Source organism: Pseudophryne corroboree, chromosome 6, assembly GCF_028390025.1.
Source record: "Pseudophryne corroboree isolate aPseCor3 chromosome 6, aPseCor3.hap2, whole genome shotgun sequence".
NCBI classification, from domain to species: domain Eukaryota; kingdom Metazoa; phylum Chordata; class Amphibia; order Anura; family Myobatrachidae; genus Pseudophryne; species Pseudophryne corroboree.
The window spans coordinates 242,164,316-242,180,583 of NC_086449.1; positions in this window are offsets into that span (position 1 = coordinate 242,164,316).

The window sequence follows — 16,268 nt, forward strand, 5'->3', positions numbered from 1 at the left end:
TATGTGAAAAAGGGGTGCTCTCTCTGTGAGGATAATTTACCCATTTCGCAATTTTTGCGTGCAATGCGTATTAACAATGATGGAGTAATCAGGGAGAAACAGTTGGATGAAATTAAATAGAGGTTCATCGAAAGAGGATATTCATCCAAGGTGATTAGTAACAGTCTACATAAAGCCAGAAACATATTTAGTTGTACTGTACCCAGGGTTGCTGCAAAGGACAACTGTATGGTTTTTACCACTAAGTTTGACAACTATGCACATTTCACGAGAAAAACATTGCGTAAACATTGGCCGATTTTAAAATCCGACCAAGGGTTACCCTTTACACATATGGATCCGCCAATGATGGCATATAAGCGAGGACCCAATCTAAGACAGATGCTGATGAGGCCAGCATTGGTACCCGAGACCAAATTGAACTTTCTGAAGATCATGAGTTGTAAACCGGGATGTTTTTCCTGTGGGAAGTGCACTACCTGTAGATCCCTCCTTACCGGTCCCACATTTCCCCATCCACACTCTGGGAGGAACATAAAAATCAGGTTTCATCTACATTGTAAGCTCGACTTTGTGGTATACACCCTTACATGTCCATGTGGACTGTATTATGTAGGGCTCACTACCCGTTGTTTTAGGGAACGAATGGCAAACCATCGGTTATCTATTAGAACGGCAATCCAAACAGGCATTACCGATAAGCCTGTAGCTCGACATTACCTACAAAGAGGACATCAGGTTGCAAATTTAAAATGTAGGTTGATTGATTGGGTTCCACCACTACCGTATGGAGGGGACCGCACTTTAGCTTTACGTAAACGGGAGAGTTTCTGGATTTCACACCTCAATACTGTTTCACCAAAAGGCCTTAACGAACATTCAGCTATGAATGCCTTCTTATGAATTATATTGTTATGTGTTACGCACGTGTAATGGCCTGGGTGCTGGTTCATGCCGTGGTACTCTGTAGTGTTATGGAGTTTATACTTACCATGAATTTCCAGCCAGTAGCGGCACTACACGGTTCACAATTAAATAATCTCTATTAGTATACATTACATATGCGATATACATATAGCATATGAGAGATTAATAAGACTGAGTGATGTTTAATATGAATAAATTGTACCCGAGAGGTTTGAGTTAAGTGTACTGTGCGGTGCCGCACTAGCTGTGTAATTCTTTTGTAATTTTTTATATTTTCCACAAATTATGTACTGTCTTTTGTAAAAAAAAAATTTGTCTGTAAAAAATTTTTTTGTCTGTAAACAATGACTCCCATGTCCCCATTACTTTTATTTTTATTTTTGTTTTAGTATCCGTCTCTGATCCGTGGTCATCCTGAGCATGAGAAAGTCGTATGTAGTTTGAGTTTCATATGTGAACAGTGAGTTATTATTGGGCAGTATGCAACATAGATCCAGTAGTCCATCTAGATGTTTTCCTTGCATGATGGTTCTGTTACTTTGTATCACCACCTGTGACTATCACTTTTAGTATAGTCTCTTTGGTATTGTTGAGTCTATGTAGGTGAACTTGAATTACATTGTGCTGGAATGCACAGCCTATGATGCTTTCTGATGTGTGGTAGGCGCATGTATGGAGTGTTTTTCCGCCTAAGTGTGCTATTGTTCAGCTGTGCGCACTTTGTCAGCGCTGTCTGTGACTTGTTTTGAGCCCTAGCGGCTTCTGTTGAAGTATACACTTGATTACATGGCGCTTCCGGTTTCCGGGACGTGGAATGCAATGCGTTCCACGGACATCACGATTAGCGGCTGTAGGGGTTTATGTTGGTTTTTATTCCATATTGCGTATGTATCTTGGCCAATGAGAGCATGTAGGAGGTGGTAGGCACGTTGGTGCATATTGAACTTCTACTATAACGTAGAAGAGCATGAGGTAGGTCCCTTTTCACATGCACACCGCTCACTTCCTGTTAGGGGGTATATAAGGTTACCACATGAGCTCCTTAGCTGTGTGGCTGTAGATGCTGTGAGGGAGAGGTCTGATCCCTATGGGTGAGTATTGAAACTTCTTATATGTTAGGATTTACATGCACTTGGTCCTCTATTTGATTGTTGTTACAGCTTTTGGTATTTGTTTAACAGTTATTACCATGGTTGTCTGAGTTGTTCCATGACTGAGAGTTAGGTAACTTTTTGAGTAAGTATCACTATTTGTTCATATCTATTGGTGGCCCCTTACATACACATGTGTATATGTTTAGGTGTATACGCATGTGTGTGTGTGTGTGTATAGATGTGTGTATATCTCTACATTTTTTGATTCATTACTGCAGAATCTTCATCTGACTGTTGACTTGTAAGCTGTACAGCCTCGATACTGTCTGAATACGACTCATTGATTTTTCTGAGTAAGTGCATGATGTCAGTGACACAGGGGTGTTGTGGTTTAGCTGCACTATATGTTGTGGTGTGAGTATTGTACATCAGTCCCTGGTGACACACGCCCTTGGTGTTGTGGTTTGCGCACGGTGATCACGGGCAGAGACGTGGTATTGTCTTTATGACCCGTATTGGGTGTTAATTGTGATTAAAAGTTGTTGGGGCCCGGTAGTCTATCTATGTTTTTGTTTTTTGTTACTGTATGTATACTTATGTGTTTCGTCTGTGTTTTTTTGGGGTGGTCTTCAGTATGCCGGCGGTCGGGCTCCCGGCGACCAGCATACCGGCGCCGGGAGCCCGACAGCCGGCATACCGACACTTATTCTCCCTCGTGGGGGTCCACGACCCCCCTGGAGGGAGAATAAAATAGTGTGGCGCGCGTAGCGCGCCACCGTGCCCGTAGCGTGGTGAGCACAGCAAGCCCGCAAGGGGCTCATTTGCGCTCGCCACACTGTCAGTAAGCCGGCGGCCGGCCTCCCGGCGCCCGTATGCTGGTCACCTGGAGGCCGGCCGCCGGCAGATCGTACTGAACCCGTTTTTTTGTAGTAATCAATATGTGATGCTTTCAAACTATTGTGTATAAATGGAAGCTTGTCTTGATAAAGATCCTAAACTGAGGATCCAAACGTCGACCAAAATAAGCCTGATATCGACTACAATAAAGTTATTGTGAAAAATTGAAGCTGTTGGAAATCGTGTGATTGGACGAGTGCACCTTCACATTGTTGGACTCTTTTCTATATACTGTGGGCTCACCTGTTGAGGGAGATCCCCACTAGGAGCACCCCACTGTTGTTAACACTTTTTGATGCGAGTGCAGGATTCTTTGCGTTCTATATATATATATATATATATATATATATTTATATATTTCTTTTGATTTAAATTAATATTTTGTGCTGTATCCTCCCAGTGCTCCATCCATTTCAGGGTGCTGTGTCCGTAGCTCATATTCTTATTTTATAACTTATTGTCTTATTTTCACAGTTATCACCACATTGTGATTCATTCACATTAATATTATTAATAATTATAATCATAAATTAAATGTATATTAAATTAATATAAACTCTCCACATTTGTATAGTGAACCTTCTGCATATCAAATATATCTTTGAGGGAATTAAGAATTTGTTCCAAAATAATAAATTAAAATCATGATTACGCATCTAAAATATTGTCTCTGTTTATTCTTCTTCTTTGCGTTATCTTTTTGTGAACTGAAAACTTGTAGGTGTAGAACTTGCAAAATATGGGAACCTTTGGATTTGGGTTTACAGACGTTAATGTTTTGATCAAAACACGACCCAATACCCCAAACCTCCCTTATGCAAGATACAGGCACATTTACAGTGATAAAGAGATTAACAATAAGTGTGTGTGTGTGTGTGTGTGTGTGTGTGTGTGTGTGTGTGTGTTTATCTATCTATCTATCTATCTATCTATCTATATATATATATATATATATAGCAGCCGGCACTCCAATAAATATAGACAACTGCGCTCCGTGCCTGAATGAAAGTATGAAACCTCAAGCATACACGTCCATATAAACGGCACTGGAGACTCTCATGTAGCAAACAAATTGTATTACGAGGTAGATGTTTCGGAGCAAGTGCCCCGTCCTCACTACCACATACAATCACAATACACAAAACAAACAAACACTTAAATACCTGTAAAGGTCCGCGCCATCCTCACCGCCGCACACCTGGTTCCCGTTTCCGGCCATCGCCTCCCAGTTCCCCTCCACTCCTGATGTCACTGTTGCCATGGTTACGCAATACATGCGTGTCACCGGCTCCACCACCCGGAAGTAGAGGGTCTCGGATGCGTTACAGCCAGGAGGGGACGCACTCCGTGTCTGCAGTAAGGGACTGGCTGGACCTATAAAACATAATACCAACATAAACACGAATAATTACATAACCAATACCACATATAACATACAGTAAATACAAAAAACACAGTGTGCAAGGATATTATTACTTATTAGAGATGTCTATGCCTGGGATAACCAAATCTTATCCTTCATAGCATGTGTGGAATGACCACAACACATACCACAGTACAAATCCCTGAGATAAACATATGGTATGCTACATTATGTATTAATAACATCTACTAACCCTATGCTAAGACATTTGACTCACCATACTAAATCACTCCCAGACCTAAAGAATATATCCTATTATTGATTGGGTCAACATGCCCCACCAAACCAGACTGCTGATAGAATACTGTTCCCCACACTTTATAGCACATTCCAATTGGTATCCCCCCCCGTCACTCTGTATGCCGGCAACCAAGAGGCAGAGCTGCACGGCACAGAGACAGGGGCTTGCCGAGCAACTCTGTCTCCCAGTTGCTCAGCCAGGCTTTTAATCTGGACCAGCTCATCAGGCCATTGTTCCTTTACACATTTGTCAGAAGTGTCAGGTGGCTAGTCCTGCCCTGTGCATAGTAATAAGAATAATCAAATATGGCAGTGTGGATGGTATAATGGTTAGTCTTACTGCCTCACAGCACTAAGGTCATGGGTTTGATTTCCACCACGGTCCTAACTGTGTGGAGTTTGTACATTCTTCCCGTGAGTATCCTTTGCCAGAAGTGTCAGATAGCTAGTCCAGCCCTGTTCCTCTCCATCTATCTATGGAGTTGGCATGTCTTTGCGACTGTCAATTGCTATGCGATCGCATCCTTCCAGGATGCGATCGCATGGTGACAGGTCGCACACGCACACTATTGCCAGTGCGTTTGTGCAGACCCTATGACGCGTCAGCTGCATGCAAACGCAGCGGCTGCATCCAATTCTGAATACCCGCTAACATTTTAGTATATTTATGCTGCTAAAAGATTGTAGTATATTGGGGGTCATTCCGAGTTGATCGTAGCTGTGCTAAGTTTAGCACAGCTACGATCGTTAACACAGACATGCGGGGGGATGCCCAGCACAGGGCTAGTCCGCCCCGCATGTCAGTGCCGCCCCCCCCCCCCCCCCCCCCGCACAAATACAAAAGCATCGCACAGAGGCGATGCCTTTGTATTTGAGGAGTAACTCCCGGCCAGTGCAGCTCCTGCGGCTGGCCGGGAGTTGCTCGTCGCTCCCGCTGGCTGCAGCGGCTGCGTGAGACGTCACGCAGCCGCCGCAGTCCGCCCCTCCAACAGTCCGGCCACGCCCGCGTTGGCCGGACCGCTCCCCCTAAACGGCTGCTTAAGGCCGCCGTTCAGCCCCCTCCCGCCTAGCGACCGCCTCTGTCTCAGAGGCGATCGCTAGGTAATGAAAGCTGCCATGCGCTGGTGCACTGCGGCACCGGTGCATGCGCAGTTCCGACCTGATCTCTGCGCTGCGGCAAACTGCAGCGAGCGATCGGGTCAGAATGAGCCCCATTGTGTGATAATTGAAAATCGATATAGTTAATCAGGAAGATAAAAAGGTCTACAGTGAGTAATGCATGTGGATTCTACAGGTTTGAGTAATTTGTATCAGAGCCCTTTTACTGGGGACAGAAATGTGTGTCAATCATAAGTTTATGGTCTTATAAGTGTATAGTATAACAATCATATTGAAAAAATAATTAGGTGAATAGGTTAAAATAAATATATAAGTCCCCTCAATTTATATATCCATTCTGTTGTAACGAGTAACGAATATAAACAATAAAATGTAACTACTAAGAGTGTTTTTCTGCTTCTAAGCCGTAATTATAACTACCTACCAGGGACGTGCAGTCAGGGGAGGCAGGGCCTCCCCTGTCATAATGATTAAAATAAAAAGATATTTATAACACAGAGTCTGTGATAAATATCTTCTTTTATTATTTTAACCATTCCCCCCCTAGAAAATCCCTGCATCTTAGGGTGAGAGGCAGCGGGAGAGGTGCCTCCCGCTGCTAACATTAAAGTCCGGGCAGCGGGGGGCGGGCAGGGGGCAGGGCGAAGCAATGGGCTGTAAAAGCCAATTGAAAATGCATGGTGAAGCGGCACCTATACTGGTGCCTCAATGACAGGGGCGTGCATTCAGCCCACATGAATGCACGCCCCTGTCAGTCCCCCAGATGTGATTGGGCCAGCGGATCTACTGGATCCGCTGGCCAGCGGGCATATGCGGCGGGCATCTTGGCGGCGGGACCTGGCAGGGAAAGGGTGGCTGGCGGCAGACCTGGATCCGAGAGGATCCAGCCCCTGCCAGCCACTCTGCAGAGTTCGGCAGCAGGGAGCGGCTTCCAATTTCAAAAATGGTGCCTCAGCGCCATTTTTGAAATTCAAGATGGCCACCGTGAGCCAATCACGGCTCGCTGCGTCATCGCTCCGCCCCCTCTGGCTGACTTATAAGTCAGCGCGAGGGAGCAGCTGTCAGTCCGACGGCGGAGGAGGATCAGAGAAGAGCTCCTGAAGCAAGAAGACGCAGTGGAAGTCCTGGATGGGTGGCGGCCATGCGAAAGAGCTGCCCAGAGGCCGCCGCACCCCAGGTGAAGAACCTGTACAATAAACTTTTTTTTTTTTAAATGTGTTGTGTGTTTATTTTAATATTTTCTTTACAGGAGGACTACAGGTGCCAGCAGGCACTTTATGTCCGGGCTGTTGGCACTTGTGGTTCTCCAAGTGCCGGCATGCTGGGGCAGGCTTGCTGGGACCTGTAGACCCCCTGTAAAGAACAATATTAGCATGGCATGAACCCCACACCCACCACCACCAGGGATGTGGGGCATAGCACTGGGCTTTCAGCCCAGTGCTGGTTGTTGCTCGGGAGGGGGACCCCATTCAATTTTTCTGGGGTCCCCACTTTCCGTGTTAGTTCTGCCCTGGGCTGACTGGTTTAAGGGTGTTTAATGCTATGGAAGGGGAACCCCATACTGAGTGTCTCCCCTGCTATGGCATTACTCCCCCTGGCTGGTGCTGGTTTTTCTTAAATAGGGGGAGGCCCCCTTTTTTTTTTTAAATATATTAAATGGGGGGATGGGGGGGGGGGCGGCGCTAGGGATTCATCCAGTGCCTCCCCAGCCACAGACCTCACCGCACGTCACTGATACCTAATTTGGGTTCTCCGTCACTTTACGGACAAAACGACACGAAAAACAGTCAAAAACCTCATGGGACCTAGTACATGTTGACCTAACACCCATGTCGACCTAATGCATGTCGACCTAATGGCAATGTCGACCTTCAGTGGTCGACCTAATGAGTATCAACCTAAGTCGGGTCAACCCAACGACCCATACCCGGAGCACCTGTAGCAGATACGGTAAAAACATGACAGGACCATTTTTGTAGTTTATTACATTCTACACACTGGAGATGCAATCCAAATTTAGATCTGATTGTCCATTTGGGTGTTATCGTTCATGCAAGGCAAGCCACACATTGGTAATGATGTCAGTATGTCAACCTTCTTTTCATCCCCTAACGGGAGGTTTATTACAATTCTAATTATGTAGTTTTCCTATCTCCCACCTGAAGAATATCTATGTTAAATGTCAGCCTATGTTAAAAGTGTACCCCACTCCCCTCTGGGGCCAAGGGGTCATCTAAACGGGCCATTTCTTCCTCACAATCCACTAATATTTCGGATAATTATTCCGATGAGGATGGGGAATATACTGTTCCGTCAGACACTGATACAGTTGCTTCTGATGAGGACTGTACAGGCCAGGTTGATGCTCCTGACCTAGTGGAGGCTATCAAGCTAATTCTTCAAATAGCTGATGAGATCGAGCCCACTACTGCGTCTAAGAAACCTGATAAGTTCAAATGTCAGAAGGTTGCTAATGTAGTCTTACCACATTCTGACCATTTAATTGACATTCATCAGGAATCCTGGTCGTCTCCAGGAAATACATTTTCCCTGTCTAAAAAAATGCTAGCTCGTTATCCTCTCTCCGCTGAGTTGTGTAACAAGTGGGAAACTCCACCGCCGATGGACTCTCATGTCGCCCTTCTTGTGGTGTCGTCTACTCTACCTGTCACCACTGTCACCTAACTGTAGGAACTGACGGATAAGCGTGTGGAGGGATGCCTGAAGTCTATTTACTCCCTTACTGGTGCTGTACATAGACCCACTGTGGCAGCCTCCTGGGCTGCGGAAGGTATTGAAGCATGGGTTCAGGCAATTGAGGATGAGCTACCTCAGGATTTTTCTGACACTGCCAGACAATATCTGTCTTATATTACCACAGCCTCCCACTATATTCAGGAGGCGGCCTCTGATGCAGGTGTAATGGCGGCTAAGGCGTCTACTACGTCCATCCCGGCTCGTCGAATTATGTGGTTGAAGTCCTGGAAGGTGGACCTGGACTCCAAAAAGACTTTGGAGGTGCTCCCTTTTAAGGGAGACATCCTATTTGGGGAGGATCTGAACAAGATTGTAACTGACTTGGCTACTGCCAAGACTGCGTGTCTCCCAAATACTAATCCTTCTGTTTCGAAGGCTAAGAGTACCACCTTTCGTTCCTTTCAACCACCAGGAAAAGCAAAGGGTCAGGCGTATCCGCGACAGGCTCGTGCTTCCAAAACCACTAAACCTAAATCTAAACAAACCTGAGCCTTCTTCCAAACAGGAGAAGCCTACTGCATGACGGGGCGGGCCTCCCCCTAGGGGACCTCAGGGTGGGAAGCCGATTTCTGTAGTTTGCCCAGGCCTGGTTAGAGACTACTTCGGACGCCTAGGTGCGGGAAGCTGTCTCTCTTTCAAGAGACGTCCCCTTCGCCAGTTTTGCACCACGGTTATCCCTGTGGATCCGTTAAAAGCGCAAGCTCTACACTTGGTTGTACAATCCCTCCTGGATACAGGAGTGGTAGTGCCAGTGCCTCTGTCTCAGAAAGGCAGGGGATACTATTCGACCCGGTTTCTAGTTCCGAAGCCAAATGGGTCCTTCCGGCCTATACTCAACCTCAAATCATTGAACAAGTTTGTGAGAGTATCCAAATTCCGTGTGGAAACTCTGCGCTCTATAGTGCTGGCCATGGAACCTGAAGATTATATGGTATCCCTGGACATACAGGATGCTTACCTGCATGTACCTATTGCCATGTTGCATCAGCAATATCTACGGTTTGCTATTGGCAACCTACATTATCAATTCCAGGCACTGCCTTTTGGATTGGCTACAGCCCCTCGGATCTTCACCAAGGTCGTCCGTGATGACGACTCTTCTCCGCCGTCGGGGAATCAGGATCCTGTCGTATCTGGACGACTTGCTGATCCTGGTGAACTCCCAAGAAACTCTCCTCATTCATCTGGAACTGACGGTCCAATTCCTACAAGCCCATGGGTGGCTCATCAACAGGAAAAAGTCCTGGCTGGTTCCTGCTTGGAGCATGGTGCACCTGGGGGCACTACTGGACACACACAACCAACGATTGTTTTTGTCTCCAGAGAAAGTCCTGAAACTTCAGGACAGGATCAGATATTTCCTCTCTTGCCCAAGAGTGTCGATACACTCAGCGGTGTAAGTACTAGGCCTCAGGGTGTCGGCTTTCGACATGGTAGAGTATGCTCAATTTCATTCCCACCCTCTGCAGAGGTTAATCCTTTCCAAGTGGGAATGCCTGCCTCATCGGATCAGGTCTCAAATGATCTCCTTGACTCCGGAGGTTTGTCTGTCACTAAGCTGGTGGCTACAGGACCAACAATTGAGCAGGGGTTGTCCCTTCTGGATCTCCAACTGGGTCCTCTTGACAACAGATGCCAGTCTGAGGGGTTGGGGCACGGTGTTGGAGCAACACTCTCTCCAGGGTCGGTGGACCAGGGAGGAATCTCTCTTCCCGATAAACATTCTGGAATTTCGGGCAGTGTTCAATGCATTGACACTGGCCCTGCCTTTAGTACAGAACAGGCCTGTTCAAGTACAATCAGACAACGCCACCACAGTGGCATACATAAATCATCAAGGCGGCACTCACAGCCACATGGCAATGATGGAAGTATCAAAAATCCTCTGTTGGACGAAACGCCATCTGCCAGCAATATCAGCAGTGTTCATCCCTGGAGTCCTCAACTGGGAAGCAGATTTCCTCAGTCGCCAGGACATTCACGCCGGAGAGTGGAGTCTTCATCCGGAAGTCTTTCAACTCCTAGTGGACAAGTGGGGCCTACCAGATGTAGACCTGATGGCGTCTCGACACAATCACAAGGTTCCGGTCTTCGGATCAAGTACAAGGGATCCTCAAGCAGCGTTCGTGGACGCACTGGCAATTCTATGGAACTTTCGGATGCCATACGTGTTCCCTCCAGTGTCACTCCTGCCCAGGGTTCTACGGAAGTTCAAGCAAGAAAGAGGAATACTACTTCTAGTCGCTCCAGCGTGGCCAAGACGGCATTGGTTCTCAGACCAGCAGGGTCTGTCGATAGAGCGTCCTCTTCTACTTCCTCAATGCCCAGACCTCCTTGTTCAGGGCCCTTGTGTCTATCCGGACCTGGCCAGACTGGCTTTGACGGCGTGGCTCTTGAAGTTTTACTCCTGAGGGCCAAGGGATTCTCCGAGGCGGTTATTCAAACTATGTTGAAGGCCCGCAAACCGGCTTCTGCACGGATTTATTACAGGGTCTGGAACTCTTACTTCACATGGTGTGCTGCTAAGAATTATGATGCCTATTCGTTCAGTACTTCTAGGCTTTTGGCATTTCTGCAACAAGGCCTAGATTTAGGCCTTCGTCTGGCCTCCCTCAAGGTTCATATATCTGCCTTGTCGGTGTGGTTTCAGAGAAAAATTAAGTCTATTCCTGACATTCATACTTTCACTCAGGGAGTTTTATGGATTCAACCTCCCTATGTCCCTCCTGTGGCTCCATGGGATCTGTTTGTTGTCTTAAATGCCCTACAAGGGTCTCCATTTGAACTTCTTGAGTCTGTGGATCTTAAATGTCTTACACTGAAGGTCATGTTTTTACTGGCTATTGCCTCTGCTAGGAGGGTGTTGGACTTAGGTGCCCTGTCCTGTCGTCCACCCTTTCTGATTTTTCACCGTGACCGTGCAGTTCTTCGAACTCGCCCTGGTTATCTACCTAAGGTGGTATCATCTTTTCATCTTAACCAAGAGCTTGTGGTTCCGGCCTTCATCTCTCCTGGTTTGTCCTCCAAAGAGCGGTCTTTGGATGTGGTATGGGCTCTCCGTATTTACATAGAGAGGACTGCCTCCATCAGGAGGTCAGATACCCTTTTTGTACTTTTTGCTTTTCACAAACGTGGTTGGCCTGCGAATAAGCAAACCTTGGCCAGATGGATTAGAATGGTGATTGCACAAGCTTATGTGCAGACTGGTTTACCAGCTCCTGCTGCGCTCAAGGCCCATTCTACTCAGTCTGTTTAACCTTCTTGGGCGGTTCGCTGAACAATTGGGCAGGGTGGCTACGTGGTCCTCAGTGAACATGTTCATCAGGTTTTATGCCTTTGATACTTCCGCCTCCCAGGATGCTTCCTTTGGACTCCGGGTTCTTGTACCTGTTACAGTGTATCCCCTCCCATGAGGAACTGCTTTATGATATCCCCAATGTTATTCCCTGTGGAATACCAGTGTACCCCGCTGCAGAAAAGGAGATTTATGGTAGACTTACCATAGTTAAATATCTTTCTGCAAGGTACACTGGATTCCACAGGGCGCCCACCCTGACACACTTAGCTTCTTTGGGTTTGTATGGCATTAGCCGCTAGTCCCTTCTCCTGTCGTGAGAATGTGGTTCTCTGGGGGTAATTCTGAGTTGATCGCAGCAGGAATTTTGTTAGCAGTTGGGCAAAACCCTGTGCACTGCAGGGGAGGCAGATATAACATGTGCAGAGAGAGTTAGACTTGGGTGGGTTATTTTGTATCTGTGCAGGGTAAATATACTGGCTGCTTTATTTTTACACTGCAATTTAGATTGCAGATTGAACACACCACACCCAAATCTAACTCTCTCTGCACATGTTATATCTGCCTCACCTGCAGTGCACATGGTTTTGCCCAACTGCTAACAAAATTCCTGCTGCGATCAACTCAGAATTACCCCCATGTGACTAACATCTACTGTCTCTTTTGCCTGCTGCTGCATTGGACTGGTTAACGAAGCTGAACTCCAGTGCCTGGAGGTGGGGTTATAGAGGAGGCGGTGCAATGCATCCTGGAAACAGTCAAAACTTTAGCCTGTTGGTGCCTCGGATCAAGATCCAACTCTTCAACCCGATATTAATCCCTGTGGAATCCAGTGTGCCTCGCAGAAAGAGATTTAACTATGGTAAATCTACCATAAATCTCCTTATATATATATACACACACACACACACACACACACACACACACACACACACACACACACACCAGAGCATCTGGTGAAGTCATTAGAAGGTTGATCACTATGTACTGTCCTATATCTTTGATGGTCCATTTATACTATATCAGTGGGGTCAATAAGAGCCTAACATTGGCATTAGCATATTGCTTCATTCACTCTTACAGAATAGTAATTATGGGGAATATCCTATTAGGTGCGATACTTTTTCTGCCGATAAAAACAGCCTCCTTTTTGACCGATTGTCATTATCATCCTATCCAATTATAGGCCATTTTTATTGGCTGAAAAAGGACCCACGATCGTGTGATAACACATGGGATCTGGGATAAGCTCCTGATCCCATGTGTTATCAAGGCTCCAGCAGCTGTTTATTGCAGATTATTATGCGCCGGGTGCCTCACATAATCCCAGATAAATGCCGGTTTACGGAGGTAATTGGATCGCCCCCGGAGAACCTGTTACCAGTGGAAAATTCCTGCTGCAAATAGGATACCTGTCTATGGGGGTCATTCCGAGTTGTTCGCTCGCTAGCAGTTTTTTGCAGCCGCGCAAAGCAAACGCTATGCCGCCTCCCACTGGGAGTTTATTTTAGTTTAGCAGAAGTGCGAACGAAAGGATCGCAGAGCGACGGCAAACTTTTTTTGTGCAGTTTTAGAGTAGCTCAATACCTACTCAGCGCTTGCGATCACTTCAGACTGTTCAGTTCCTATTTTGACGTCACGAACACGCCCTGCGTTCGCCCAGCCACGCCTGCGTTTTTCTTGGCACGCCTGCGTTTTTCCGAACACTCCCTGAAAACAGTCAGTTGACACCTAGAAATGCCCACTTCCTGTCAATTACTCTGCGGCCAGCAGTACGACTGAAAAGCTTCGCTAGACCTTGTGTGAAACTACATCATTGCAATAGTACGACATGCGTGCGCATTGTGCCGCATACGTATGCGCAGAAGTGCCTATTTGTGCATCATCGCTGCAAAGAGAACAAATGCAGCTAGCGATCAACTCGGAATGACCCCATATGTCCCTTACATGCATGTCAGTTTTTCATTTCAGATTAGGCTCACAAAGAGTATTAGTTTATAGCTCGAAAAAAATGCATAATTTTGTTTTTGTGGAACATAACTGAAAAAAAAACGTAGTGATATGATATTACTGCTACTATCATTTGCAAACTGTGTAAACTGTAACGTGCTTTAAATATTGCTATAGTTCACCTGAGTGTGTACTCCTGGTAACGAATGTGTATATATTAGTTATAAAGAGTTGCGTAATGGCTCATTTTACTATCCATAAATATCCCACTGACATGGTTATATGTGCATGGGCATTATTACAGACTGTATATTGCAGACTAGCCTAGTGACTAGGGTTTCCGTCTGGGCATACAAGCCAGGGTGTCACTGGGAATTTGCACCAGGATGCCAATACACAATTAGATAGGCACTGTGCAATTCAGGAGTTAGGGAGGATCTGGAAATGAACTAAAGAACACTAATGAACAGCAGTTCTCTGTGAAAAACTTTCATTCCTGTCAGTCTGTGACTTGCAATGTTTGAAATGCAAGCATCTCACTGTGATCTCTTGTAATCTCGTATGTTATGTACCAACCAGTCTGCAATCTGACTGGGCTCCAGATAAGTTATTCCCGTCTGGGAGGAATCCTGGTGTTGGGTATATTGCTTATATTTACCACCATAGAAATATGTCATTTAGTCTGGCAGTGAAGAAGTTAATGTACTACTTCATGGCGGAAGACTAGAATAATAAAAAAAAATAAAAAAAATCCAAAGAAAAATAAAGCCTCTGGATGATAATTGAGACGCTGAGAATTATATTTTGAAGCCCTCATGTTTTACTCCTTCTTAAAGAATTTGTCACCAAAGGAGGCAAACTGGTCACCTTTTGGTCTGTATAGTGTGGGAATGTGCCGCTTTACTGTGAACCCTTCATACAGCAACTGTAAATGGTGTGGGGCACCTGTGTGCTCTTTCCCAGGATCCAGTGATGGACAATACCAACTAGAAAGCATTAAGTTAAAATTTTATCAGGATGTACGGCATGTTTCTAACTAATAATAACGCTATGTTATTATACTATATGCATTTTGTTCATACTGGTAATGGTACAAGCATAGTCGTATTGACTCTATATGAATAACTCTGGCACAAAACATGTTGCCACTGTAAGAAACAGCTTGGCAACCTCTTGTCCTTATTTTACTCTGCACATTATATAGGGCTGTTCCATAAATGATATATAATTATAATATATATATATATATACACATACATATATATGGAAAGTGGGGTAGACCTAACAATAGCGCTAAATGAATATATATATATATATATACATACGATACCATCAGGTGCACCTGATGAAAAGGCTTTCCAGCCTTGAAACGTTGTGTTAATAAATAGCAACCCTTTTGATTCTACTACAAGACCAGATGAGTGCCACCTTTCCTTCTCTGTAAGGATATTGGTATCGTATGCAATTCTATTTGGGAAGGCACCCTGGCATTACAACAGGTCCCGGAGTGCCACTTCTACACGCAACTATATATATATATATATATATATATATATATTACACACTACCCAGTGCTCTACTCTACACATTACTCACTTTGCTCTTAGAGTAGGGGCCACATCCACATCTAAGTATGTGCGAGCACAGAAGATATGTGCCCTCTGGCAGCAGAATGGATGGAGGCCTGGAACGCCCAATTGAGATACTGCTGGATGATCCATCCTCCTCTAAGCATAAGTGACGGATCTGAAGAAGAGGAATAAGTGGGATAACCCATGTTTATGCTGCTTACTAGCTGGTGCGCAGTGAGACTGCACTAATGGTAGGCAGAGTAGCCCTGGTAGTGGATAATACATCCTGGATCTAACGGCACATAGGATACACCAAATTACATATTTGTACAGTCATTCTTCATTCACTGTCTCGGGACTTTCAGCACACACATCATTTAAATATGGATAGTAAGTCTGCTCATTGTTATGTATCGTCCACTGCCTTTTCTATCAGGAACAGGTAAAGTAGGTGTGAATACCATTTAGTGTAACGTTACACTTGTGATCAACGCAGAACAATCTAATGCGGGCAATGAGGGTCATTAGATGTGGTTGATGGTGCTATCACTGCTGCTTCCAAGCAGCAGTGAGAGCGCTGCATGGTGTTGCATACAGAACGCAGCATCGGATCAGTCACTTACCATCGGATTCATCACTCGCCATTGGGTGGCTTGTGGCACCCACGGTGACAAGCAAGCCACCCGTTACAGAGGCCAGGAAATCCAACCAGCAACCACAGAGATCCCTGGCCTCTTCCTAACCCATAAACAGCGGTGATACACCTCTGTTTGGAGTCATGGAAGCCGTCGCTCCCCCCTCCTCGCCTTCCAAATGGCATCAGTCGATCACCATCCGATGTTGCAGGACCCGTTCGCGCATATACAGAATGAGTCCTGCGCATGCACAAAGTACCGATAATTGATACTTTTCTTGCATGAAAAGCAACTTCATCCACATCTTAATATCCCCCAATGTACAGATGAATAAAGCTTCTTAATAACATTAACGGCATC